This window comes from Podarcis erhardii, assembly GCF_964252035.2.
Source record: "Podarcis erhardii genome assembly, chromosome: 9".
Lineage (NCBI taxonomy): Eukaryota > Metazoa > Chordata > Lepidosauria > Squamata > Lacertidae > Podarcis > Podarcis erhardii.
In genome coordinates, this window is record NC_138512.1 from 23,903,301 (window position 1) to 23,930,281 (window position 26,981).

General features: G+C 42.3%; 2 long non-coding RNA genes across 2 annotated transcripts in view; one reads left to right on the forward strand and one right to left on the reverse strand.

Annotated features, from left to right (window-relative positions):
- The window catches only part of LOC309349686, a 32,460-nt gene extending 10,557 nt beyond the window's left edge, over nucleotides 1–21,903 (forward strand). The window contains exon 3 of the long non-coding RNA XR_014160081.1: nucleotides 21,580–21,903. This is a non-coding gene — a long non-coding RNA (uncharacterized lncRNA). The remainder of the gene's footprint in view (nucleotides 1–21,579) is intronic.
- Nucleotides 21,654–24,948, reverse strand: LOC309349698. Its single transcript, XR_014160104.1, has 3 exons — nucleotides 24,666–24,948; nucleotides 23,308–23,391; nucleotides 21,654–21,789 (listed from the first exon to the last, which is right to left on the reverse strand). It is a non-coding gene; the product is annotated as an uncharacterized lncRNA (long non-coding RNA).
- Between the last annotated feature and the right edge of the window lie 2,033 nt (nucleotides 24,949–26,981).

Genomic DNA, 26,981 nt, shown 5'->3' on the forward strand with positions numbered 1-26,981 from the left:
GTGTGTGTGGAATTAATAATCATTACGGATCATTATAACAGAGCAATTATTAGTGCATATGAAGTCATTGTTGGTGCTTGTAAGAAGCATTCTAGGGCAATGAAATTATCTTTTAAAAAATGTTTTTAAAGAATTAATCATATGCATTGGTAAGAATTTCGGATTGGCTTCAGCCCTCTCAGCTTTGGTGCGTGACAACCCAACCTGCAAAGTGGGAGGGTTTGCAACAAAAAATAGGGTGCTTGGACCATAAAAGTTTCACTACCCCTTGCCATACAGGGTGAAGTTTCCAGTGTACGTTCTCTAGTGCTTGGCCCGTGACTAATTGCCTGTGGCCTATGCATCCCTACTCCATGCATTCAAAAATATTGCTGTGCAGAGTGTTGCTAAGAACTTCTATCATTTGTACTCACCACTCCAAGCCTTGCTCAGACTTTGAAACTGAGTACTGTGTGGTCCAGTTTAGATGCCACACTTCTGGATCTCCAAACCATAGTTCAGGAACATGATGCTTCCTCATTCTCCCTTCCAATTCAGCCAAACTCTGGTAAATACTGACTTCAGACTATGTTTTCAAACCATGGTTTTGAAGTCCATTGGCTAACCATGGTTTGAAGCTTAGCAATGGCCATAGTTGCCAGATTTGAATGGCACTGTAAACTACGATTGGAGCAATCTGGAAATGGAGGAGAAAATCCTTTTTTGAGAGACGAATGAGGTGGTTAGAGAACAAGAAGGATTAAGGCTGCGGGTTATAATCAACAGTCCTATTCAGAATAGATCCATTGAAATTAATGTAGATGACTAACTTATGTTCCTTTATTACAGTGATTATACACTTGAACAGAACTTAGCTGGATACAACACAGAGCATGTGAGCCCATGGTGCAGCTTCAATAGTTTGGCAAAACAGCTCAGATGAGCCAGTGTATGTGGCATTTCAGTGATATTGATACATGAGAAATGGGCTATTGGACATGTTTCCTACCCTAGACTGGAGACAGTTTAGCAGTGTGGTCCTGCATGGGACCCAGGCAATACTTAAGCCGTTTCCTGCTCAGGCTAGCAATCCCTTTTCTTTTCTTTTCTTCCCTTCCTCCTTCTGCCTCATTATTCTTGAATTATGTCCGCATTTGAAATTGTTTGGAAGGCTAGATTAATTGCCTTCCCTTCATTCATTTATGCTGACATAACATCAGTGGCACTGTCTGTGCATTTCTCCACTTCTGAATAGAGCACTGCCAGCGCATTCAAGCATGAAGGCAACTTCATCATTGCTCCCGAATCAGCCGGAAGGTTTTGTTTGTAAGAGTTGGGTTAACATACAGAGAGGGCATGAAGATGTTCTCCTTCCTTTACATCTCATTAGGGATACTGGAAGCTGCCTTGTACCAAATCAGACCATTGGTTCATCGGGCTCAGTATTGTCTACATTGGAAAAGCAGTGGCTCTCTGGCATTTCAGACAGTGGTTTACGCCGACTGGTAATATTTGTCTAGAGTTCCAGAAAGGAATCTTTCCCAGCCCTGTACCTGATGATGTAAGGGATTGGACACAGGAGCTTTTGCATGCACACCATGTGCTCTGCTACTGAGCTACAGACCTTCCCCAAGTTGTCCCGGTGATCACATGTGGAGTGATAAGACTATTTATAGGCTTATGGAAATACTCCTGTCTGACCGGAGCAAACAGCACTGCCCTGGTGATGCGCTGGAAAAACAAACAAGCACTTTAGGGCATTTTCAATGTGACTTCATTCCATAGGCATCCCTGATAATAAAAAAGAAAAATGCTCTCGTTTCAACCTTACAGCTACCTGATGCAAGATTTGAGGTGACAGCCATAAAACCTAGAAATGTCCTCATCAAACTAAGACAGGTGGCAATGCAGCTGCTTCAAAAGCCCATCCAAACATATGTATCTTTTCTTTCGGCAGTATTAGTATGCTGCGCCTAACTGTTACTAGGCAAAGTGATGTTAACAGCACCACAGATCACTTATTAATGTGGCACATCTGTCCTCTTTGTGTATAGAGACAAACAGCATTTCCATCAAGCAAGAAACTTGTGTACCATAAATCCTGATGAACCAAATGGCATAGGGATTTTTCCTCCTTCCTTTTGCAGGGAGGGCAGGAAAGGGAGGGTTGGTTTTAAATCCAGACAAAGTGACAGTCGGTTATCTCCTCTCATTATTTCTCTGCCTAACAACAGATACAAGATCATTTTCTAGTGGTGCTCTTGGTATAGGTTGGAGCCATACAGAATGAACTACAATATGTGAATTCAAGGTTTCTTTTTCCTTCCAATTCTGAAATCACGTTTTGATGGAAAGCTTAACCATGGGCTGGATTGTCCAGTTAAAAAGTATTATATACAACCCAAGTTGTATGGATTCTCCGTATTCTTATGTGGGGAATGTTCCATATCCATATCCACTTATAGATTCTCAACTTACAAACGTTGAACCATTTGGTCCAAAGCATATGTTGCATTTCAATATTCTGAAGTCTGCTCCACTCTGCATTGATTGTGGCCAGTTCTATTGATGATTTGCACTGTTTTGTCCAATTCACTGGTGTTCAAAACACAACATAATGTAGGTTGTACCAGTGTATCACAATCCCATCAGAACAGGACCCTGGAGAGACTTCCTTCAAGGAAGAGGTGTGGGACCCTCAGAGAAACCCAACACATCTGGGGACCAGGAAGAACTTACTGTAGTCCTGAGATAGCCCCAAATACCTAGTCTCATTGACATGTTGCCAGATTCCTCTAACAGCCACTTCAACCACATCCTTCCTCAACCCCTAATTCTCCTCCGTTGTCCCATATTTCAAGATCAAACAGGACAGCAACCCCAATGGGAGAATTGGAGTCTGAGTGTTCATTTGATGTCCAGGGGTCTATCACCAGGGTTTTCTTGGGGAGGAAGGGTCTACTCAGGAGGAGGGAGGCTTCAGAGAGAATTCAGTTGTGAACTAAGACCTAGATTATCATATTGCTTTTATAGAAACAACAGGTCCTTTGCTCAGCTGCCACACTAGGTGGTGGTCATGGGCACAGTGGCACTACTGCCACTTTGGGGGCATAAGAGAATGTCAGGTGCTCGGTTCAAGGACTGGCAGGCTAGGCAAGCAGTATAGTTGTGCAACCCACCCTAAAAAACAAAACGCCCGACAGATCTGGGGTTCTATAGTAGACAACAGCATGGAATTGGCCCTCACTAGAAGAATTGTGGCCTTTGTGTCTTCATTTGATATGCCCACAGATGCCTCTAAGACTGGTCATAGACTAAATGGCACCCAGGTCAGGAACCTCCTTGGTATTCTCTCCATTTCTTCAACTTTTGAATGCTTTATTTATTCCATTTGTAGCCCATTTAATGGGTTTGATTTATCACAGTCTCAATATGATAAATTTGCACACGTGGGTCTGGTCACAGTCTCCCTCCCTCTCTCCCACCCACACCACTACAATTTATTGAATGGTGTTCTTTTAAACATGTGAGAAAATTTACAAGAAGAAATAATATTAACACAGTCCTGGCTATACTTTACATGTAAGGTTGTATGGTTTGTGTTAATCACATTGATTGTTACTTTGACAACTGAATAGATAGACCATGACAAGGAATCCCACCCCCCTTCCCCGCAAGGCCATCATCCCCAAGCCTGGTGCTCTGATCAGCTGAACAGCAGTGCCTGAAAACTGACTTAGGTCCAGACACATCTTTACCTGCTCCCAAACCAACAAATACTGGCCAAATCTCCCAAATACTGGCACCAAAGAAAAAGAATGGAGACCTAAAAACTTGGAGCAAAACTCTTATGAAATGGTGAAAACATCTTATCCAAGACAAGATAGCTCAGTTGGTTAGAACATAGTGCTGATAATGCCAAGGTTGCAGGTTCAATCTCCATAAGGCACAGCAGCGTATTCCTGCATTGCAGCGGGTTGGACTAGATGATCCTAAGGGTCCCTTATAACTCTATGATTCTATGATTCTATGTCTGACTTAGGCTACAATCCTATCCACACATTGATTTTAATGGAGCTTACACTGTCAGATTTAATTGAAGTTGTTCAAAGGTACCGATGAAAAATAATTCTTTAAAGGTTACCACACAGAGATAAGGAGCTAAATCTCCATACAACACAACTTGATAGGGGGGAAAATCCACAATAATCTAGTTCCTTTCTTTTTATTCTCCTCTTTTGAGAAAGGTTATTCCAAACATCAAGCACCACTGAGCTTTGTAGGCTCATCCTGCTGACTTATCCCTGTTAGAACAACCTAATTAGACGAAAGCTTATTTTGGAATTGTTTGTAATCAACTAGGGAAGGAGAATAAAAGCAGCCATATTATCTGAAATTTCAAGGTGTATGTTTCCCTATTAATGGTAATTACATTTATAAAATGGAAACTGTTTCCCTTTCCTGGTCTTGCTATACACAAATGTGAATGCACCAGTTGCAATGCAAGGGCACACACAAACAGAAGCAAATAAACTAAAACAATTGGTTGTAAACATAATTTGTTGCATTCATCCAAGGGTGGAGAACCTGCGGCTCTCTAGGCATTGCTGGTCTGCATTTTCCACCCTCCCTGACTATTGACCATGCTGGCTGGGGTTGATGAGAGTTGGCATCCAACAACATTTGGGAAGACCATAGGTCTGCCACCACTGCCTTAACCAATACTGGGAATACTGGAGTATTGAGGTGCAGTAATACTTTAGGGATAGTTGACACACAACCTTGGTGATTTTTGCAACTGTATATGATGCAGTTTCCAAGATCTCAGACCCTGAGTCACAGCACATGGTGGCATGTTGCCTAGCACACCAATTAGGTAAAGGTAAAGGGACCCCTGACCATTAGGTCCACTCGTGGCCGACTCTGGGGTTGCGGTGCTCATCTCGCTTTATTGGCTGAGGGAGCTGGCGTACAGCTTTCGGGTCATATGGCTAGCATGACTAAGACGCTTCTGGCAAACCAGAGCAGCGCACGGAAACGCCGTTTACCTTCCCGTTGGAGCGGTACCTATTTAACTACTTGCACTTTGACGTGCTTTCGAACTGCTAGGTTGGCAGGAGCAGGGACCAAACAATGGAAGCTCACCCCGAACCGCCGACCTTCTGATAGGCAAGTCCTAGGCTCTGTGGTTTAGCCCACCAATTACTGGGGATAAATTGCAACAAAACATAGAGTCAATGCAGGTGATGAAGAAAGATCTGTATTTACTACAAAATCTAAAAAGTGGTAAGAGCTATGCATGCAACCACTTTGCAGACACCACCAGAAGTGCCAAGTTGCCCCTAAGATTCAGGGGGCCTGGCTTGCATCACCCGTGCAGCATGTCATTGGGTGAGGCCGAGCCCTCCGGAGGAGCCGGCCACTGAACCTGCAATGCATGATGCACGCTAGGCCCCTCAAAATTGAGGGGGCCCAGCCCCCTTCCAACATACATGTCTTCAGCCCCCTGAATACCACCTTGCCTGAACCAGCAGCTTAACTGAATAGTTCACTTACATGACCAACCTTAAATGTGCAAGTGGACTCGTGTCAGATGTAGGATAAGGCTGTTACCAGTTATCCTAAGTAGCGGAGGGTATAAACCAAATATACACAGAGTGACTAACATCTAGTTGAACTGTGTTAGAGAGCAGGTTTGATGCTGGGTGCCACAGAACAAGGCACGTTAGCAATTTCAGGACCATGGATAGCTCCACATGAGCATCTTGCTCCAAGAAAGGTTGAGGCCAAACTGATCCCTTTTAAGCCTCTGTCTCTAAACTACCTCTCCCAGGCTCTTCCCTCTTGTGACCCTGTAAAGGACCAACCCTCTGACCTAAAGATGAACACTTCTCCTCCTTTCCATTTTGGGCAGCGACAGAGGTGGGGATGTCATTCAGCTGGACTTTCCAAAACGAGACAGCTCCTGCTGCTTTGCAGCTATAGGCTACTCTCTCTGTGTCATTAGAAGAAACTTCCCTAGTGGCTAATTGTTCTACAAACATTTCACCAACAACTTGGCAACTTGAGCCTAACAAAGAAGTAATAAGGCTCTGTATAATTAAATAAATGTTCACAGAGTTGCTTTCATTTATGGTTACTATGGAAGGAACACATAATTGGCTCATGGGGAACAAAAAGAGCATATTTCTTGCAAAGATCGCTGAAAAGGAATTGTCTCCGTTTCTTGTCTAAGCCATATCCCTGTACCTTTTTTTCATTAGAGTGAACTCCAATTTGCATTAGCCTTTCCTATGAAAACCCCTTTTGTTTTCTAGAAAGAGCCTTTGTTATAAAGGCAAGAAGAACATAAAGACAACTTAATTCCAGAATCCTGTGATGTATGTTGATACAATTTCTACTGCACGAACAAAGGGAATGAATTTTTTTAAATTACAATCTCCCTAATAGGACACCTCCAATTATATGGTGAAGAATCCAACTGAGTGGTAGAGGAGCTACTTTGCATGCATAAGGTCTCGGGTTGAATTTCTGGTTACTCCAGGTAAGGCTAGTAAAAATGTCCTTCTGAAATGCTGGAGAGCTGCTACCAGTGTAGACAAAACTGAGATAGATCAGGCCCAAGGGCCATGTTAATTTCTGGGCAACCTGTCAGTGGTGGACTGGGGCAGGTGAAAGAAAAGGTGGGCAGAGCAACAGATGTAAATATACAGTAACTACTTTGCACAGTAGGCTAGGTGTGCACTCACACACCCCATGAAGGCAAGCAACGGGCATTACAGAGTTCAAGGAACTATTCCAGCCAGGCAGAAGACTTGGGGTGTGAATCATGGCCATTGAGCAGGGTAGCCTGGCAAGCTGAGGGCCTGATGGAGAAACCTAGCAGCCACATTTGGTCCTAGATTCTTCATCCTTGGTCTAGATATGATGTGATTCAGTATAAGGCAACTTGTTATATTCTTAATTACCTGCAATGGCTTCAAGGTATATGGTTGTTGTTGTTGTTGTTGTTGTTGTTGTTGTTGTTGTTGTTGTTGTTGTTATCTGTCAGGCTTGAGGAATCCTCTCCCTTCCCCTGATGGCACCAAGAGGCAGGGAGGAAACAAGAAAGTTATTACGTATGATTTATTCAATTATCACAGTAAAATGCAAAGAATGCCGGTCATTCCTCCATAATGGAGTTGCTCCATTATGGAAAAAAATACTCCATAATGAAGTTGCTCCATTATGGAAAAAAAAAAAAAAAAAAGAACGAATTCCTATGCCCCACAAATAACCCAGAGATGCATTTTAAATAAAAGGACACATTCTACTCATATAAAAACACACTGATTCACGGGCCTTAGAAGGCGATTGGGCCGGATCCGGCCCCTGGGCCTTAGTTTGCCTATCCATGTTCTATAGCATCTGTCTGTGGACAATTGTCTCTGCTTTTTGTTCTAACAACCTTAACAAACGCCGTGTTTTGAGAGAAGAGGTGTCAGGTATTCTGCGCAATGACTTGTTAGCTAGCTGCTCTATCTCCCCTCCTCCTAACACAGCATAACTCGGCTGTTCGCCTGTCTCTGAGCTGCTATCTTCCTCAAAGCCCTGCTGTAATTTGAGATTGCCTTCCTCCTCACTGTAAGCTACAGGAGAAGGGCGGGGAGACCTCCACCATTCCTTCTCTTCTTCGGCACACATTATTATTATGCTGCCCATCTGACTGGGTTACCCCAGCCACTCTAGTCAGCTTCCAGCATATATAAAAACATAATAAAACATTACACCTTAAAAACTTCCCGATACAGGGCTGCCTTCAGGTATCTTCTAAAGGTTGTAGTGTTACTTATCTCCTTGACATCTGATAAAAGGGTGTTCCATGGGGTGGGTGCCACTATCGAGAAGGCCCTCTGCTGGTTCCCTGTAACCTCCCTTCTTGCAGTGAGGGAATCGCCAGAAGGCCCTTGGAGCTGGACCTCAGTGTCTGAACGAGGGGGGTGGGGTGGAGATGCTCCTTCAGGTATACAGGTCAAAGTTCACCACAGCCTTCAATTCAGATGCCATCATTAGGTGCACAGTGATAAAACAACAACCTCTAAGTAGTTATTTATCTGAAAGGTGGTGCTTCAACTCTGACAAAGTTGATGCTGAGCACATACGGCATTGGTTCTCTTTCAGGTATTGGACTGCTAGGCATTCTGCATTTATTCTCAGTAGGATTTATTACTTGGCTCTGTAGTCTTTAAATTATCCCGCTGAAGACTTGCATAAATAAAGACAGCACTGCAAATGTATCATTTCTTTTGGTGAAATCTACTGCATAAATTATCCCGAATGGCTATGTCATATATAAACTTAAAATGAATAATTTAATTGCAGATCTGTTGTGATGAGGATTGATATGCCTTCCTACCTACAAAGAGGCTAAATTAAAAGCTATGGTACCGTAATGTTCAGTTGCATATGCTAGTGGTGGATTGCCAGGTTATATCTATACCTATCAAAACCTAAAGCAGGGATGGGGAACCAGTGAGCCATCCAGGTGATGAACTCCAACTTCCATCAGTCCCATCCAGAATGGCCAAAGGCCAAGGATGATGGACACTGTAGTCCAGCAACATCTAGAGGGTTGCAGCTCCCCATCCCTGATGTTGAGGAGTAATGTATTAATCTCAAAGCAGATGTATATTTAGGAGAACATCTAGTACTTTCAACAGCCTCATACCATTTTGAATTGACTAGTAGGCTGCTGAATGATTTGCAGTAGATCAGCAACTGGCTCCCAGTTGCTTAGCACTAACAATAAAACCCTCTTTTTTCCTTCTAAACTATGCTTCTAGATTTAGAATCCTAGATATGTAGTAGCTCAGGTGTTGGTTTGCACTTGTATTGTGTGTTGGGTCATTTAAGCTGATGGGAGTGTAGTAGGTAATTTGCTCCACCCCTTGAATTATTTTTGCATCTGGTTCCACTCACTATTTTGTACCCCTCTTCAGTCAGTAGCCCTTAGGGTTTTAGTAAAACAACAAAGTAGACCACACAAACCTGATGTCTGCCCATAACTTTATAAGGTAGGGCATGGTATCTAGCTTTGTATTTTGAAAAAAATCAAACAAAGGAAAACAATGACTAGAGCAATACCAATAGCAATAAAATGTAAACGTTCAAGTAGTCTCATATATTTTGAATACAACCTGGCGCACGGCACAATATCTAACATTTTGAGAGATAGGCTTGTCTGACAGCATTCTTGTCCATGTCTTTTTGATGGGCAGATGGAAGCATAGTTTGTTTACTGTATTAAAATTAAAACAGCTGCTTTATTGTTTTCTTAATAGCATGTAACTCTGGGATCAATAAAATTGAGGAAGGGCAGGCTAAACATCAAATCAACCAGCAACATGATTTAGCCCCGAATAAAGTGGTTATTTTTTTCCTTTCTGTTTTAAGGAGAGGAAGGTAATATTCATTAATATTCTAGGTCTTGCCTAGCCAGTCTTGTGGCATTCATATTAGGCTGCTTAGATCTTGACACGTCTACTGTCATTTCTTGGTTAATCTCAACTTCTTTTTGTAGCCTAGGGTTAAACTTCCATATTCGCGCAAAAGAGATTATGAAGGTGATGGAGCTGTAAATTGTTTCCTCAGACTTTGCAGTTTCTGAGCTGAAAAACATAAAATAAAACTGAATGTATCCTGATATAAGCATGGTATGTAACAACTCTGCATTGTATAGATGATGCACAGAGAAGCAAAAGAAGATGAGTTTACACAAGATGAAAGCAAAGCTGGCAAATGAAATAAGGGGAAAGGACTTTGAAATAATTTTTAAAAAACAGACAATGTATGACAAAGAAATGAAATGGTGGAATAGTGGGGATGGAAGCAAAGAAGGAATTACCAATAACAGATAAAACAACAACAAGTCTGTTAGTTATGTTTAGAAAAGACTAGCCTAGCCGTTTTATTCCTCACCATTCCACACTAGTCTTGGAAGGCAGAAAAAGGTAGTCGATTTCTTTCCCATTCCTGGACAATTTTAAGTAGAGCTTACCATAGATTTTCCTTTACTGAACTTATTTATTAAAAGGATTTATTAATCCTTTCAAGTCATTTTTGATATTCAGGGCAGCATGAAATTCCATTCATTTGTGGCTGCAAATAATGGCTGATATGAGACCAGAAAGCTGAATAGTATGAACTAGTCATAGAAAGCAATTTTTTAATCATAAATGTTTGCAGGTGTTGTAACTCAGTTTTATATTTTTGCATGGAGTATCCGAACTGATGTATTGTTTGTCTCTAATATATAGTGTGTGTACATTCAGAGATCACTGAAGAAGACCGTTGGTTGAAATGCATTTGGTTAATTGTATTGTTTTATTTGACACCCCCCCCCCGAATATTTATTGGTTATGTCACAACTGAGTTGCTGAGTTGGCATCCATCTATCTTGGGAGACAATGGAGGACTGCACCTTTGGGGGAGAGGGCAAGCTGTTGGATGGTTTCAGCACCTGCTATGGCTGTAGGGACTGATGCAGGAGAGACATGTTTTGTTGCAGCTAGGGCAGATGAAGGCATCCAATTGTGGTGCTGCAGATACACCATGGTGTTTCTCCTCTGGTCACTGCTATGGATATATGACTTGACTGCCTGTCTCCAGGCACTGTGGTCGTCTGTAAGGGATTCCCAGGTTGAAGTTGCCAGACTTCATGGCATGTTTGCAGAGATCATTGTAAAGTAGAGTTGGTCCACGAGTTGGCCTGGTGCACCATGTCACATTTAATTTATTTGTATTTATGATATAAAGTTGCTGTATTTAACGGTGTCTGAGTCACCCGTGGTCCCAGCTCACAAGAGACCAAAGTCCAGTCCGGCTTATGTACAAAAGTTTTTATTGAAGAACATTATTAGCTTCACATCCGAGCTCCGTGACCCTACGTCTGTTACCCTTAGACCGCTGAAGTACCCTCTGAGTCGGTCCCCCCTCTACACCAGTTTAAGAGGCTTGTACTGGTCCACCTCTTCCTCTCTTTCCTTTTCCGCAGGGTCTTTCTGCCCCCCTGTGTTCTCTCCCTTCGGGACTCTCCAGAGGCTGAGTCCTCTGCCGCCTCCTCCCCCCTCCTTCGGGCTTTGGGACCAGGCTCCTCCCCAGGACTCTCTTCATTTCCGCGCGCCTCCCATTTTGAACTTGGCGCGCGTACGTTGCTCCTGACCTTGCCTTCGACCGTTACACTGCCCTCGATACTACTTTCCTCCCCTTCCGGCAGGACGTTTTGCCCTGATCTCCTTCCCCTCTCTGCTTCCTGTTCTGCTCGTTCTGACACACTGGTCACTCCTCCCCCCTCACTCCGTTCCAGCGGAGCGGCCGGTCTCGCTCTCCAACTCCCACTGGGGGTTCCCCCTTCGTTTCCCTGCTCCTGACTGCTTCCCCCTCTAGCTTCCCTTGGCTTGACCAGAGGGGCTCCCTTTTGGGAGTCCTCCGATTCACTGGACGAACTCATGGACAATCTTGGGTCATTGTCGTCCTCTTCCTCGTCACTCTGGAATCCTTCCCCCTCACTCTCTGTCTCCTCCCTCATCTGCGCCTCTCTCCCTGAACCCCTGACAAACGGGTTTATACTATTTTGTGGCTTTTTGATGCTCAGATCTCAATTTGCGTGCTGGTTTTCTACCTGTTGAAGTGGGGCACAATTTCCTCTTTGTTGGGTTTTATGTGAAACCAGCTCCAAAACATCTCTTCTCTTCCTCAGTGAAGCAAAATGCATGAGGAGGTGTCAGTAGGATTTTTCCTGTGTGGGAGCAATGTGATAGAGTTGGAGTGGGGAAACTCATTTTGTTGGGGAGACATTAGGAGATGTGAGGCAGTCACACATATTTTCGTAGCATGTAGTTCTGCTTGCTGGTATAAGTGCAAGTAATAATCTATGTGCAACGTTTCTCCTGCAACCAGTTTTCAAAAGGCACTTTAAAGTGTTTCTGAAAGTTCAGTGGGGGAAGCTGCAGTCCAGGGATTGTTGCCTAATTGTTTAAAAGGGTTTCTGGCTTTCAAAATCTTGCAATCACTTCAGCCTCTGGGTGTTCAGAGCAAAAGTAGAATAATAAGATCCTCATTCTCCCAAATCTATACATAATCACAAATCACACAGGGTGTTCTGAGAACAATAGAGTGTGGCTGGAGACTGTAATGGGCTGGATGAGGGCCAACAAAATGAAACTTAATCCAGACAAGATGGATGTAACCTCCATATTAGATTGCCATAATGTGCTCAACTTGGGGCTGCCATTAAAAGCAGGGGCCCAAGGTGGCATACATGGTTCTTCCTCCTCTCATGTTATCCTCACAACAACCCTAGGATGTAGTTTCGGCTGAAAGGCCACCCAGTGAGCTTCATGACTGAGTACAGATTGGAATCCTTATTTCCCTGGTTCTAGTGAAAATAATAAAACACTACATTATATTGTGGCTTGCCAACAAAGGTTAAAGCTATGGTTTTCCCAGGAGCGATGTATGGAAGTGAGAGCTGGACCATAAAGAAGGCTGATCGCCGAAGAATTGATGCATTTGAATTATGGTGTTGGAGGAGACTCTTGAGAGTCCCATGGACTGCAAGAAGATCAAACCTCTCCATTCTTAAGGAAATCAGCCCTGAGTGCTCACTGGAAGGACAGATCGTGAAGCCGTGGCTCCAATACTTTGGTCACCTCATGAGGAGATAAGACTCCCTGGAAAAGACCCTGATGTTGGGAAAGATGGAGGGCACAAGGAGAAGGGGACGACAGAGGATGAGATTGTTGGACAGTGTTCTTGAAGCTACCAGCATGAGTTTGACCAAACTGCGGGAGGCAGTGGAAGACAGGAGTGCCTGGCGTGCTCTGGTCCATGAGGTCACGAAGAGCCGGACATGACTAAACAACTAAACAACAACAACAACAACAACACATTATATTGTGGGGAAATAACAGAATCGTAAAATCGTAAAATGTATTAGGCAAGATTGCACAAAAGAAAATATATATAATACGTTAGTCAGTTACTGAATGAGGCTTGTACCCCCACAGCTTGTGAAAGGGACAGAAATCATGAAGATGTAAAAATCAGTTCCTCAGTCATCTCAAGGGGTAGTCAAGCAGACTCTCTGGCCCTCTTTTCTTGATCTGGAACGTGACCTCCAGTTAATCTTCAATCAAGTCCTCTGCCTCTGGCCTATTTAATCCTTGTCTGTCTGTTGTGGAACCTTATTACTAACACTCTTTTTTTTAAAAAAAGAGATTATTTTATTTTGACAAAGTAATAATCATACATAAATAAAAATAACAATGTGCACCCCACCACCACGACCATTCCATTTTAACTATCCAACCTCCCAAAATTTCAACACCTCTTGCGATGGTTTGGTCCCTTTCCATTTTAACAGTACAAATTCTACAAACACCATCCATATCTCCTCAAAATCATTTCTCCTGCATATTCCCCATCTTACATTAATGGCGCATGTTAATTTATCATTAATAGCTATATCCCACACCTCTTTATACCATTCTTCCATTTTATATTCTGCTTGCCCCTTCCACTTCCTAGATATAATAATGTGTGCAGCTGTCAATAAATTTGTGAGCAAGTCCTTCATAGCCTGTGTGTAAATTGATAATAATGTTACCTCTGGACTTTTGGTCAGCTTTAACTCAGTGATTTCTGTTATTTCCTTAAACACCCTTTGCCAGAGAATTTGTACATATTTATACCCCCATCACATGTGAACATAATTCTTGGTTTCCTGGCATCCTCTCCAACATAACAAAGAATATTCCTTGTTTATTTGATTTCATCTGACTGGTGTTAAATGCCATCTCCAAATTAATTTATAGTAATTTTCTTTTATTCTTATAGACAACATAGACAACAACACTCTTTTTGAGCACCTCATTGACTCAGGCCTTGTGGATGCTTGTTCAATTGCACCAGAGTTTGCCCAAGGGCCAAGACTACCTGTTTGTTTAGCTCTTCCTCAGACACCTGCTGTAGGCTCCTTCACCATGCAAGGTGTAGAGGAAGCTTACCTGGGGTAGGGCCTTTTATACAGTGCTACAGAAATTCTGAAATTCCCTCCTGTAGGAGGTTCATTCCATCCTTTTATTGTGGACCTTCTGGTGACAGGTCAAGATCATGCTGTTTATTTCTGGGGTCATTTGGAGCCCACCCCCCAAGACAGAATTTTCTTTCATTTAGTTGCTGGGCTGTCCCTTTCTTCCCTCAGCTGTTATTAGCTCAGCTACTTTTTGATATAGTTTCATGCTTTTAATTTTTTTAAATGTCTTGTTAGTTGCCTTGAAGGACCTTGGGCACAAAAGAAGGGTGAAAAGTATTTTTAAAATAGATATATCTTGCCCAAAGATTTAACAAAAATAAAGAAATCCTTGCTAATGAGCAGTGGCAAATCCTCATATTATAAGAAAATTAAATAAAGTGACACATTAAATTAGTTGTGTTTAATTAATGCAGCATAAAATGTTGCCCTTTTAATCACCAGCAACAGCATCATGTTGACTGTACCTGTAAACGATGGCTCTCAATTCAGTCTAAATGTATCATTTTTAAAAATATCACTTTTTTTTAATGCAATCACATTCCATGGTCTCATCCCCTAGATGAAGATACTGACAAATGCAGTAAAGCCACTTCATTTAGAGAGAGGATTAATAACTTCAAAGTTGGAAGCAGAATGGAAGTGAAAGGTGAAACTCAATACAGTTGAAGGCTAATGGAAATGTTTCAATACTTTTAAGTACTAAGTTGCTTAATACTTCATGTCTGGGTTTGTTTGGTTTTATTATTTTTTTAAAAATGTATCTTAAACCCTAATTTATGCAGTCCCAGAATGGTAGTCCCTTTAGTCTGGTAGCTGCAACAAACGGAAAGCCATGAGGTATCTTAGACTAATAGATTTCTTGCAGGTTTAAGCTTTTTAGGGTCAGAAGCCACTTTGCTAGATGTGAAAGCAGGCATAATAGTGATCAGGAAAAGCACCAGTGTTTACAGAATAAGAAGCTACTGCTCTGATCCTAGCTGCTTTGGGATATTTTCCTCACGCATAGATTGAACACACGGATGTGAGGGGAAAATCAAAAGTAGAGTTATGCACAAATAGTCTCCCAAAATTCTCCATCCTAATTGTGGGCAGAAAAAATGTGTTAGGGGCAGGGCTGGAATTAGATGAAGAGAGGCCCTAGGCTACTCTACTTGTGAAGCCCCTCCCAATTCCCCACCCTCACAACTAGAAGAAAATGAAAGTGTGTTATAAACAACATTGAGTGAAGCCAAGGATGATGATGGGTATTTAAAATTCTGCAATTCACAATTTCACCTCTAAAGGACATAAGATATTATTGTTAAATACCATGGTGATTTTTTTAAAAAAATCTGCAACTCACAATTTCTCCTTTAAAGAACATAAGATATTATTTTTAAATACCATGGTGATTTTTAAAAATGAATAAAATTAACACTGAAAAACTTTTGCAATATCTGAACTTTGTAAACCCTGGGCAGGCCAGGTCTTCCTGTTATATACTTGCTGGGATTGACAAGGTATTGACAAGGCATCTGACCCTCACCTGAATCTCATAGCTCTCATGATGAGTCCTTTAGTCTGCAGCCACAGTGTGGAAATAAAAGGATGAGATTGCCCTCCATATACCAGGCACTCTACTATTAAAATTAGGCCCCAGTGTTTTTGTTACACTCCCCTTCTCAATTAAGTAATCAACTTTAATCTAGAATTTAAATTCTCAAAACTTTCTTATTTGTTAATCCGAGCAAGTAAACTACTGCTCTCACTTCATTACAAACAGTGTTTCTACCTGCAACACACTTGAGCAAACCTGCTCCTTTTCCTTTCACAGATATTTTGTTGCCATTTGCAACTGTAGCTGCCTCTGATTAGTTATCATTTAACTCTTGGGGGAAATAATTAGCACCACACATCATGTGCATGGAAGTTGCCGAACCAATTAACCAACCAGAAGGATTACTTTTTTCCTAGAACTTGATATTCCTGGATAGTTTTGATGAACTGCAAAAGCATTTTTAGTTTGCTTTCTGTTGCCACCATGGAACTTTTCTTTATTAGTCCCACTTTGTTTTGTACGATTCCTTGCAAATGAAGGAAAACAACTTTTCTGCTTGTATATGTTGATAATATAATTTTGGTTACTGAGGACAAACAAGGTTTTACAAAAACAATGGGTACAGGCTTGGCCAGGACATAAGCGGCCTGTCTGTGACAAAGGTGACCTGTGAGTTTGCTTGCTTAACAGCTGTTGGGAACTTCAAGGTCCCTGTTCTCCCTTCTTATGGTCTTTGTACTGGACCTGGAAACTCCAATAGACAGCATTCCATGTCAAGAAGGAGGGCAAGTGGGCACCCTATCAAATGACAGGGCAGGAGCTACACGGAGCAGGGCTTTTTCACTGGTGGTGCCCATTGTATGCCTTGCTCTTCCCAGACCTGCTATATTTTGGCATGTATTTTGGAGCTTTAAAATTTAGGAAGACTAACGCTGACGTATGAACGGGTTTTATTTGCTGCTATTCTGGGCTTCTGGTGCACCAGGTTTACACCAACATAATAGAGTTGGCCAGGATGCCAGAAGGGATACAATTTACGAGCTTTCTCCATTATCTGCACAGCAGGGGGTGTTCAGTCAACAGTGCAAAGGCTGAGCTGAAGCATTCCCTGTTGGTTACCTGCTTTCAGCAATAGGGGTTGCTGTTTGGTAGTACCCAATTGGTTAGCTGTCAGATTCTAGAGCTCCCTATTGGTGGCTCTTAGGTAATTCACAAAATACAGAGTCCATTCATAAAACACAGTGTTCATTCATAAAGCAGTAACATAAATCTCCATTGCTACATATTGGGTGTATATTTCAGTGGTTGAACGTACAGGTTTATGGCCATGCTGTAGTGTAGTGCTTATGCGACTGTGAATAAAAGGTGGCTGGGCTCATTGTCTCGGGGTTTTTTTTTTTGGGGGGGGGGGAGGTGATAAAACTGATTTCCAGTAAGTGCCATCCCTTTATTTCCACAACAAGTCCTTGAGTCTGTACTCTGAATAGTGACACCAGGGACCTAGAGTGTGCAGGGCTTGTCAGTCAAATCCCCTGCACAGTCTCATCAGGGCTGACCGTAAGACAATTGGAGCAATTTGCCCAAATTGGGCTCCGCGTGCCGCTCCTAAGGGGCCCCCTGCATCAGGGCAATGTAGATGGATTTTATTTATATCTATAAGATTTTGAAGACTTTGGCTGTGAACTGAGGCCCTACCAAAAATAAATAAATAAATAAATAAATAAATAAATAAATAAACAAACAAACTTGCACCCCACTGCTTCAAATTGGGTCCCACTGGCTAGCCCTGAGTCTAATAGTTGCTGGGCCTGAGTTGCCCTGCCCTTGCATGAAGTCTTGGGTTTACAATTTTGGGAGAGGGGAGACTGCGGCACTGGGGAGAGGGCAGGCTAGTGAGGCCCCCTAGATTTAGAGGCCTGGGTTGCCCTGCCCTCGCATGAAGTCTTAGGTTTGCAATTTTGGAAGAGGGGAGTCTGCCCGCTGGGGAGCGGGAGGGCTGACAAGGCCCCCTAGATTTAGAGGCCCTAGGCTTCAGCCTACTTAGCCTATACATAAAACCAACACTGATTAGGGGAGAGAACTATTTCAGTCAATTTATCTAGGGAAAGAGAAATTCTCCACCAATTAATTCCAGGGGGATTGAGTTCACCATTAACAATTGTAAAGCAGCACAGTGTCTTTGTCCCCACCCCCCACAAAAAAGCTGGTGAACATCCTGTGACAAAGTGGCACTCTTTTTCTAGGAAGGGGAAATAACTCAGAAATTATCTCAGAAGAATCTCCTTTGAGAAATTTCAATCCATCTCTCGCACATGCTAGGTGTCTCTCACCTCTGTGTGTCCACCTAAAGGTCTGAAAGGAGCTTCATGTGTGTCCACCTCAATGTATCCCATAATAATAACTGACTGCAGTTATCTCCAGATGTTAGTTATCTCCTGTCAAAGAGTCATTTATGGATACAGCAATCAAGAACGCTCACTGGTGTATCATGGCGTTTCTTCTTTCCGCACCCCTCCCAGCAGTCATTTCTCCTTTGGTCACTGCTGTGAATACATAACCACCTGTCTCCAGGCACTGCATTCATCTGCAGGGTTGATTGGGACTACCTGGCTTAAGGTGGGCAATAGCTCACCAGTGAGACATAATGATCTCTCCCACTGACAAAGGCAACCTGTAGTGCTCATACCTTACGCCAATCAGTCTGAGTTTAATAACTCCTAACTGCTGCCTCTCACATTGTCTTTGCTGCATCAGCAGCATGGAAGCAATCTCTCTGGAGTGCAAGCCTGGGCAGTGTGTAGAGAGGGCCTGGACTCCCCAGCAGTGGTGTAGCATGGGTTGCCAGGGCTGTGGTGAGGGTGTGGATTGGAGGGAAGGAAATGGACAGAGTATGCATACACATTCAGGTGCCTAATGGCATCCGCATCACCCAGGAGATCGCAGCTGCAGAGATCAGAAGAGTCGTTCCATTGTCTGGAGAGGTCACTTTCTGGTTCACATGGGGAAGCCATTTTCAATGGAGCTAAGTGACGGAAGTATGCAGCAGTATTGATGCAACACAGGGTGTTTAAATTTTGTGCCCCTAACAATTTTGCACTCAGGGCAACTACCTCTGTGCCTCCCTGCCTCTCACGCTACACCACTGCTGCCCAGACGTTATGACCTCACTCTTGGCCTTGTTGATGTGGTCCTACAGAAAGCAAAGCAATACATTTGGCACCAGCTTGGCTTTAGGATTTGCTGGAAGGAACCGTACAAGATGCTATTTATGGGCCAGTGTGGTGTAGTGGTTAAGAGCGGTAGTCTCATAATCTGGGGAATCAGGTTCGCGTCTCCGCTCCTCCACATGCAGCTGCTGGGTGACCTTGGGCCAGTCACACTTCTTTGAAGTCTCTCAGCCCCACTCACGTCACAGAGTGTTTGTTGTGGGGGAGGAAGGGAAAGGAGAATGTTAGCCGCTTTGAGACTCCTGAAGGGGAGTGAAAGGCGGGATATCAAATCCAAACTCTTCTTCTACTCTTCTTCTATCCAACAACCTATGGGATTCTACATGGTATTTGCGTTATGTTTACTTCTTAGCCCTTCTTCCCCTGAAGATGTCCTGCAAGGAAGTGAGTAATGGTTATCGTCTAATTTTTATCAGAGGGAATCTTTCATCTAGAACCCCCGGAAGGTTTGATCTGAAGTCTCTTGCCATACAAGGTCTTCAGCAAGGCTTAAGGTGTTACTTTAATTGGATGTGTGGGGAAAGGGTTGATAATAACTCTTGTATTTATATTCTTAGGTAAGCTGGTTCTTTGTTCATACTAATGCATTTTGCAGATTTTCCTTTGATGAATTAGAGCACTTACTTTCATTTTCCAGAATTGGCTGTAGAAGTAATATCTAGATATTATTTTGGAGCAGGACAGGAGCCTTATGATAAGGAGTCCAATGCAAGACACAGTAGTTCTCAAGAACATTATCAAGAGTATGGCAAGGAGCCATATTGTTAGTTTGTAGCACTCATCTTAGATGGCATGTAACTGTGTATAGGGAATACTGCAGACCTTGGAACTACAATAAACCCCATAGGCTTGCACTTTTTATGAACTTGAGATCCATCACTATGTCCTTTACTATCAGCTCAAGATACCATTTCTCCTCAAGCACTACAGGAACACAGCTTTGCCACACTGCAGAAATGTCTCGGCCTTGGCAAATGTGTCTCTATTTATGTTGTTCTCCCTCCAATGCTCAATATACAATTTTTTAAATTCAATCATTCCATTAAGTTCAGCTACATTCCATTCTTATAGGCGAGTCCTTTGAGGGGTGTTATTGGTGAATGTGCTCGCACAGAAACTTTACAAAATTTTATTTTGCCAAGAAGAAGCAGATTTTATTGGTCTATGTCTACGCAACCCAGGAACACTTAATTTTTTTTTTAAAAAAAACTAGACCGTCTACCAAACCTACAGGTATATTTCACAAAGATATATCCAAAACACAAGAAAAAGATAGCAGAACAATAGAATCTTATAGTTGGAAGGGACCCCAAGGGTCATCCAGTCCAACCCCCTGTGATGCAGGAATCACAGCTAAAGCATCCATGACAGATGACCATCCAAAGTCTGCTTAAAAACCTCCAAGGAAGGAGAGTCCACTACCTCTCGTGGAAGTCTTTTCCACTGCCGAACAGCTCTTACTGTCAGAAAGTTTTTCCAAATGTTTAGTTGGAATCTCCTTTCTTGCAACCTGATATTCTCAGAGGACTACATACGGCGAATTGGATGCACAGATTACCCTTTGAGCTCAAAGCTGTTACCAATGGTCTGGGTGGGTTTTTGCAAGTAGAGGATCAGAGTGAGAAGGGATAATAAATGCATTCCTTTAAAAATGTATTTATCGTCTTTTTAACCCAACCTTCCTCCAAAGACCTGAGAGTGGGCTACATAACCACACAAACACTCTATTTTATAACATTCCTGCAAGGTGCATTAAGGTTAGATCAGGCATAGGCAAACCCCGGCCCTCCAGATGTTTGGGACTACAATTCCCATCATCCCTGACCACTGGTCCTGTTAGCTAGGGATGATGGGACTTGTAGTCCCAAACATATGGAGGGCTGGAGTTTGCCTATGGGTTTGCCTGGGTTAGAGGTAGCGTCATCCATTGAGAGCTTCATTGCTGAATCGGGATTTGAATTGTGGACCGTAGTCCTATTCAGATTAGATCCATTGAAGTTAATGGTCACAACTACCATATTCATTTCAATGGCTCTTCTGTGAATATGACTTAACTTAATACAGTTCTGAGTCTCCCTGCCTTTCACCATTGGCCTCTGGGAGCCAGATGTCCATTGGATGCGTATCTGGTGCATTATAACACATCATGAAGATGAGTGCGTTATAATAAGTACAGCACAAGCCAAAATCTAGAATTAAATTAACCTGAGATGGATAATGTATTAGATTTGCTTAACATGCAGCTGAACAAACAGGGATCTCACTGTGGCCTTTTAAAAATGGAATTTGTTAGTATGACTCTGATAAGAACACAGTGTGGTATTTAGTGTTCCAAATATATTTTGATTGTGTGACTTTTTGTTAAATTTATGAGAGGCATTTATCACACAGAGAGCACTTAGAGCAATGTACAAACCAGAGATACTCAACCATCTCTCTTTAGCTTGAGCAAAGTTGCCTAGATAGAACACTTCTAGAATCACCTCTGGCCTTTCCCTTCCCTTTTTCTTCCTTCTTGCCTTGTTACACAAAAATAGGGGTATATAGAAAAGATCTTCCACAGCACGAGAGATCAAAAAACAAACAGTGCTGTGAAATCATTCAACAATTCTTGGCAAGAATTCCTAAAGGTAGGCGTAAAATACTAGCAGAGTACTATGAGGCAGAGGTCATCGTAAGGGAGTCACAGCCAATTTCAAACCCTGTCTGTTTCCAAAAAAACCACACATTGATACACACTCAAATGTATTGTTATGTTACAGATCTGGAGGTTCAGTATTGTGGAATACCTGGGAAGAAAATGGTGAAAGTTGTGAGGTTGAGATGCTCTGAACAAAAGGTTGACACTACCTGAAGATCCAATAGAGTTCCAAAGAAGATAAAACATCTGTCAGAGATGAACAGCAGGAACAATATCTGAGCAGAGCCACGAGGGGGAAGGCAAATTCCTTTTTCAGGTGCTTTTTTTAGTTCTGTGAAAAACAAGGACCAAAAGCCACGTGAATCAAAGCTTCATAAGCAAACCCCGAAGAGATGGCATGGCTCAATATTAGCTAGGAAGTTAGGAATGAGAATTTTGTATCTCCCTACTATATTTCAAAAGTATAGCTATTATTATTATTATTCAGTTATTATTAAATGCATGTCCATGGTGCTTCATTAAGAACAAAAGGGAAGTGTCTGAGAAGCATATGTAAACCTCTTAGAGGTTTTTAGTGATTAAGTGGTATATAAATCAATTAAATAAAATCTAAAGTTCAATACGGGGAGACTGTGGGGCGAGTTCAGTTATACATGCCTTGGCTTAGTCACAGTAGGGCATGTTAATTTATCCACCTTTTTCCTCTTCACCCAAAATGCAGTGATGGAGAGCAATAAATATTTTGAAGAAACATTCTCTACAGCCTCATTTTATTCTCATGGCAAAGTCTCAGGAGGTCAGGGTTGACAGACTCTAGCAATGGTACCCAAGCACTTACTCTGTGGGTTGCCATGGAAACATCCCAGAGGAAGGAGTAACCTGTAGTCTGTGATGCTCTGGCACCAGTGCTGGAGATGTTGGGAGTGTGATGGGGCATTGCAGCTATAAGCTCAGCAGGGGCCAAGTGGCCTAAGTGACCTGTCCTGTCACAGAAACTTGTCACTCAGGCATAGAGCAAGCTCTCCAGCTACCCATGATTACCTGCTTGTAGGCTCATCTCAAGACCACCAACCCTGGCCAGAAAGTTCTTCCAAGCCATAGGTTTTTAATAAATAGGAAGTCTAATGTAACAAGCATGTGCACCATTTGTGGAGGGAACACTGCATGTAGCTATTTTGGCAAACTGACCCACTTTCCATCCTCTTGTATTGAGTAATCAATGCTAACTGTGATCCTAAGGCTGGGGGTGGGCAGTTATCTGCCACACATAGAGGGTTGGACCTGGGAATACAGCACAATCTAAACCATGTTTACTCAGAAGTAAGCCCTATAGAATTCAATGGGGCTTACTCCCAGGTAAGTGGGGCTAGGAGTGCATCCTTAGGCTTCATTCAGACCATGCTTTATTCCATGTGCACATTTCCTTACCTGATATTTTCCACATTTTACATATCTCTCACATGACATAAAAGCCACTTGTGGAAAAACAAGCAAAATCTAGGGAAAGTTTTGGTGCTCGTTTTTGTAATTTGCCTCCAGATTTATTTATTTTTGGTAAGCATTTTAACCCCCAAAAAACATGTTCATCATTGCACCGTAATGATGATATATTGGACAGTTTTTCGGCATACAATTCTTTCCTGTCTTTGGAAATTGATCAGAAAGCCACGTTTCCATAACACAATAGGTAACACAGTAGAAAGGGAATGTTTTATTCAAGTGCTAGCATTATAATTAGGAAAACTAATGCACAAATCCCTACATCTCAAAGCACCCTTAGTCATGTTTAGAAGAGAACAGTTGAAATCAACATGACTTAAGTTAGTCTGAAAGCACATGAGACCATCACCTTGATGAAGCTAAGCAGATATGGATTTGGTCAGTTGCCTGGATCATCGGCTGCCTGAGAAATACATGAATGGCACCTTCAGTTCTGTAATGGAAGAGAGGCAGAATGTAAACATAAGAAAATAAATGAAATGGGTTCCATGAGCTAAAATCACACCTTTGGGTTAATCATGACCTCTCAGTGGACCATAGTGTAGCACATGGTGGCTTTTAATCACTGTAACCGAATGACACTTGTAGCATTGATTATGCCCACCCTATGTGGCATAGGGTCCATTTGAGAAATGCAAATTTGTTAGTACACAATTGTTTTTAAAGGAGTCAATGTGTGCTCTCTGTCTGTGTACGTACAATATATATGTGTATGTATGTATGTATGTATGTATGTTTGTATGTATGTATGTGTGTGTGTGTACATGTGTATAAACTGTACATGCATATCTGTGTGTAAATGTAGGTCACTAACTCTGAAGTATCTTTTGCTGTGGCAGTTTATAACCTGCTGCTTTGGTCTGGCGTATGTCTTCAGTAATAGGTAGTCTTTGACTGTGGCAAGCTTTTGTGTCCTTTCAGTGTGCTCCTCCTTTGAAGTCAAAGAGTTCATTTTGTTTGAAGCATTTGACTCTGGGCACTGTGCAACTCAATTTCACAGTTTAGTTATTACACGTTCCTGCCAATCATATTAAGATTGCATATTACAGAGTTACGGTTTCAAAAGGTTAGGCACATGCTCTTTAATACTTTGTGCAATTCTGCTGTCACACTTCCTCCTTTGATTCCCCCGCCCTACATCTAAGCTAAAGGAACAGCTTGCCTCCTTGTCTTGAGAAGGCTTCCTTTGTATAAGCAGGAAAAAGAAACCACAAGGAGAGCCTGGGTGTTGAAACACTCAACATTAACTACTGTAGATGTGATTATGCACAAATCCATCAGTGAAGTATTATATGTCAGATGAGTGAAAGAAACCAACATCATTTGTATAAACTACAAATTATCAGGGCTGCCTTCTTGGAAGGATTCTAGAAAGTTTAAAGAGAACGTTGTAGCATGTAATTGTAAGTTAAGAGCACTGAGAGGTCTGCCCAGGAAAAGTCTCCAAGTTCAGATAGAGAGGTCTGAATGGGCACAAGTGTGATCAAAAGGGAATAGCAACCAATCATGGGTTCCTAGGCCTATCTGTTTGGTACTTAAATTTTCAGAGAGGTTTGTCACACTCAGGGATTCATCCCTGGGGTGAAACAAATTTGGAAAAGGGCTGCTTCATTACACAGTTGAATATGCTAGCATGGGAGCCACAGGCTAGGATCTGTTATAGCAGCCCATAGCAATATTATGGAGGGACTGAGGGAATATTATTACCAGGAGAATTCTGTTCCAGGGTTTCCTGGTCTTCGCAGCTGTCAATTTCCTCTTCTTTTAGCTCAGAGACACAAGCAAGATGTTTGGGAACCATGGATAATCAGTGTGTGTTGGTGGTGGTGCGGAGAGATATCATGCCCACCATCTCTACTCCACAGCGGGTGGCACTGTGGTCTAAACCACTGAGCCTCTTGGGCTTGCCGATTGGAAGGTCGGCGGTTTGAATCTTTGTGATGGTGGTGAGCTCCCGTTGCTCTGTCCCAGCTTCTGCCAACCTAGCAGTTTGAAAGCACGCCAGTGCGAGTAGATAAATAGGTTCCACTGTGGCGGGAAGGTAAATGGCGTTTCCGTGTGCTCTGGCTTCCATCATGGTGTTCTGTTACACCAGCAGTGGTTTAGTCCTGCTGGCTACATGACCTGGAAAGCTGCCTATGGACAAACACCAGCTCACTCGGCCTGAGTGTTGCACCCCATAGTCACGTTTGACTGGACATAAGCGCCATGGGGTCCTTTACCTTTTTTTACCTTACTCCTAGCTTACCTGCATTGATTCAAAAGACTGAAAAAAATCACAGTGTGTACACACTGTATGTGTACAAACTCTTTTGCGATCTTTGGATTGACTCACAGAGACCAGGAGTATAGAAAATGGATACCATCCTGTTCCTCCATCACTGATTTTATGTGATTCCTGAATGTCTTACTGGGGCTTCAGTCAAGTGCAGATTCATTCCATCTTTACTAACCAGGAAGACACATTAAGTGGCTTTCTTTCGACTTGGTAAATGGGTAGAGCTCATCCCCGATGCAAAGTTTTGTATCAGCTTTCTGTTCTTGAAATGCAAAATACATTCATAGAAACAATGCAATATATAATTATCCAGTCATTTAGCTGAGAATTTCTATTATTACACTTTAGTGCCCAAATACAATGGACTCTTCATTTCTGGCATGGGGATTGCATAAAGCCAATGACGTTAAGTTCAAAACACATCCATACATCCCTTTTGGATTCTAAAGTACTCAGCATGCTTCTGACAAGGTAATCCTTAAAAAGATGTTCTTGTCTTTTCTGTAACTGAGTTAGGAACAGCATGACTTACCTCAAGGTATACTTTGATGAGAGTAGCCTGCACCATGCAGTGTCACTCCCCATGGACTTTGCAAGGTGTCCTAATATGATAGTACTAAGAGTGTTTTGAAGTTTGGTCGTTAACACTTTAGTGGTTTCATTCTCATAAGGCCTCTTGGCTCAAAACAGAATGTTTTGGTCAAAGTCACAAACTCCTCTTTTGGCTACAGTCCCACAAGAAGAGTTTGTCGTGGACTGCAACCCTATACATGCTTGTTTGGGAGCAATTTCCATTGAAGTCAGTGGTGCTTCCTTCCAAATGGACATCTATAGGATTGCTCTGTTGGTGACCTTAACTTTGTTGCATTGTGGCTCTCCTTGCCTGCACTAATCTCCTCTGATCCCATTACAGTATAATGATGGAGTGAGTTAGTTTCAGACAGCCATTGTGCTTTGGATATCGTATCTCAGATACTTACCTCTCTTTTCACATGGCTCAAAATATGGAATGCTAGAATATGAGAGAATCACTCACTCCCTGTTTAATGAGTTTTGCTCCCTCATCTTGTCCAACAGTGTCAAGGAAGTGAAAAAGTTTGCATGATTCAAACAAAAAGCCCTAATGGCATCCTTAACTGGACCCCAAAATCTGCCATATGAAATGGTTTGACTCAGGCCCCACATAATGTTCAAATCATGCCTAAAGAGAAAATGATTATATACGATAGAGCAGGGAAAATGTGTCGTCGTCGCCCCCGCCATCAAATGTACATTTACATTTCTCAAAGCTGTTTTCTTGCAACCTTCACTTGGCTAAAATTCTTTGGTTCTGCCTCTAAAATATTTATCATTGTAGAATCCCCTTCAGCCAGCACACTCAGCTCCTGATTGTTCGGGGCAATTGTGTGCCAAATCCCAGAGGGAATAGATGCCTGGAACGAAGGACACAATGCAAAAAATAACCTTCTTCTATGAGGACAAGGTATTTATATAAAAGGTGGTGGAAGAGTAAAAGCACCCATATTTGCAAAGTTAATTTGTTCTATCAAAACAACAGAGGGTTTTGTCTTTGTGTTCTAATAATTCAGATACCTTTTTCAAGACACACACAAAAAGTCACACCTAAAAAACAAAATTGTGGTTACTGCCTTCAAATGGAAGTCCTATTAAGTCATTCACCTGAATGCATGCAGGCTAAACGTGTGGAGGGAGAAGGTTGAAAGGGAGAATCTCAGGCCAAATTC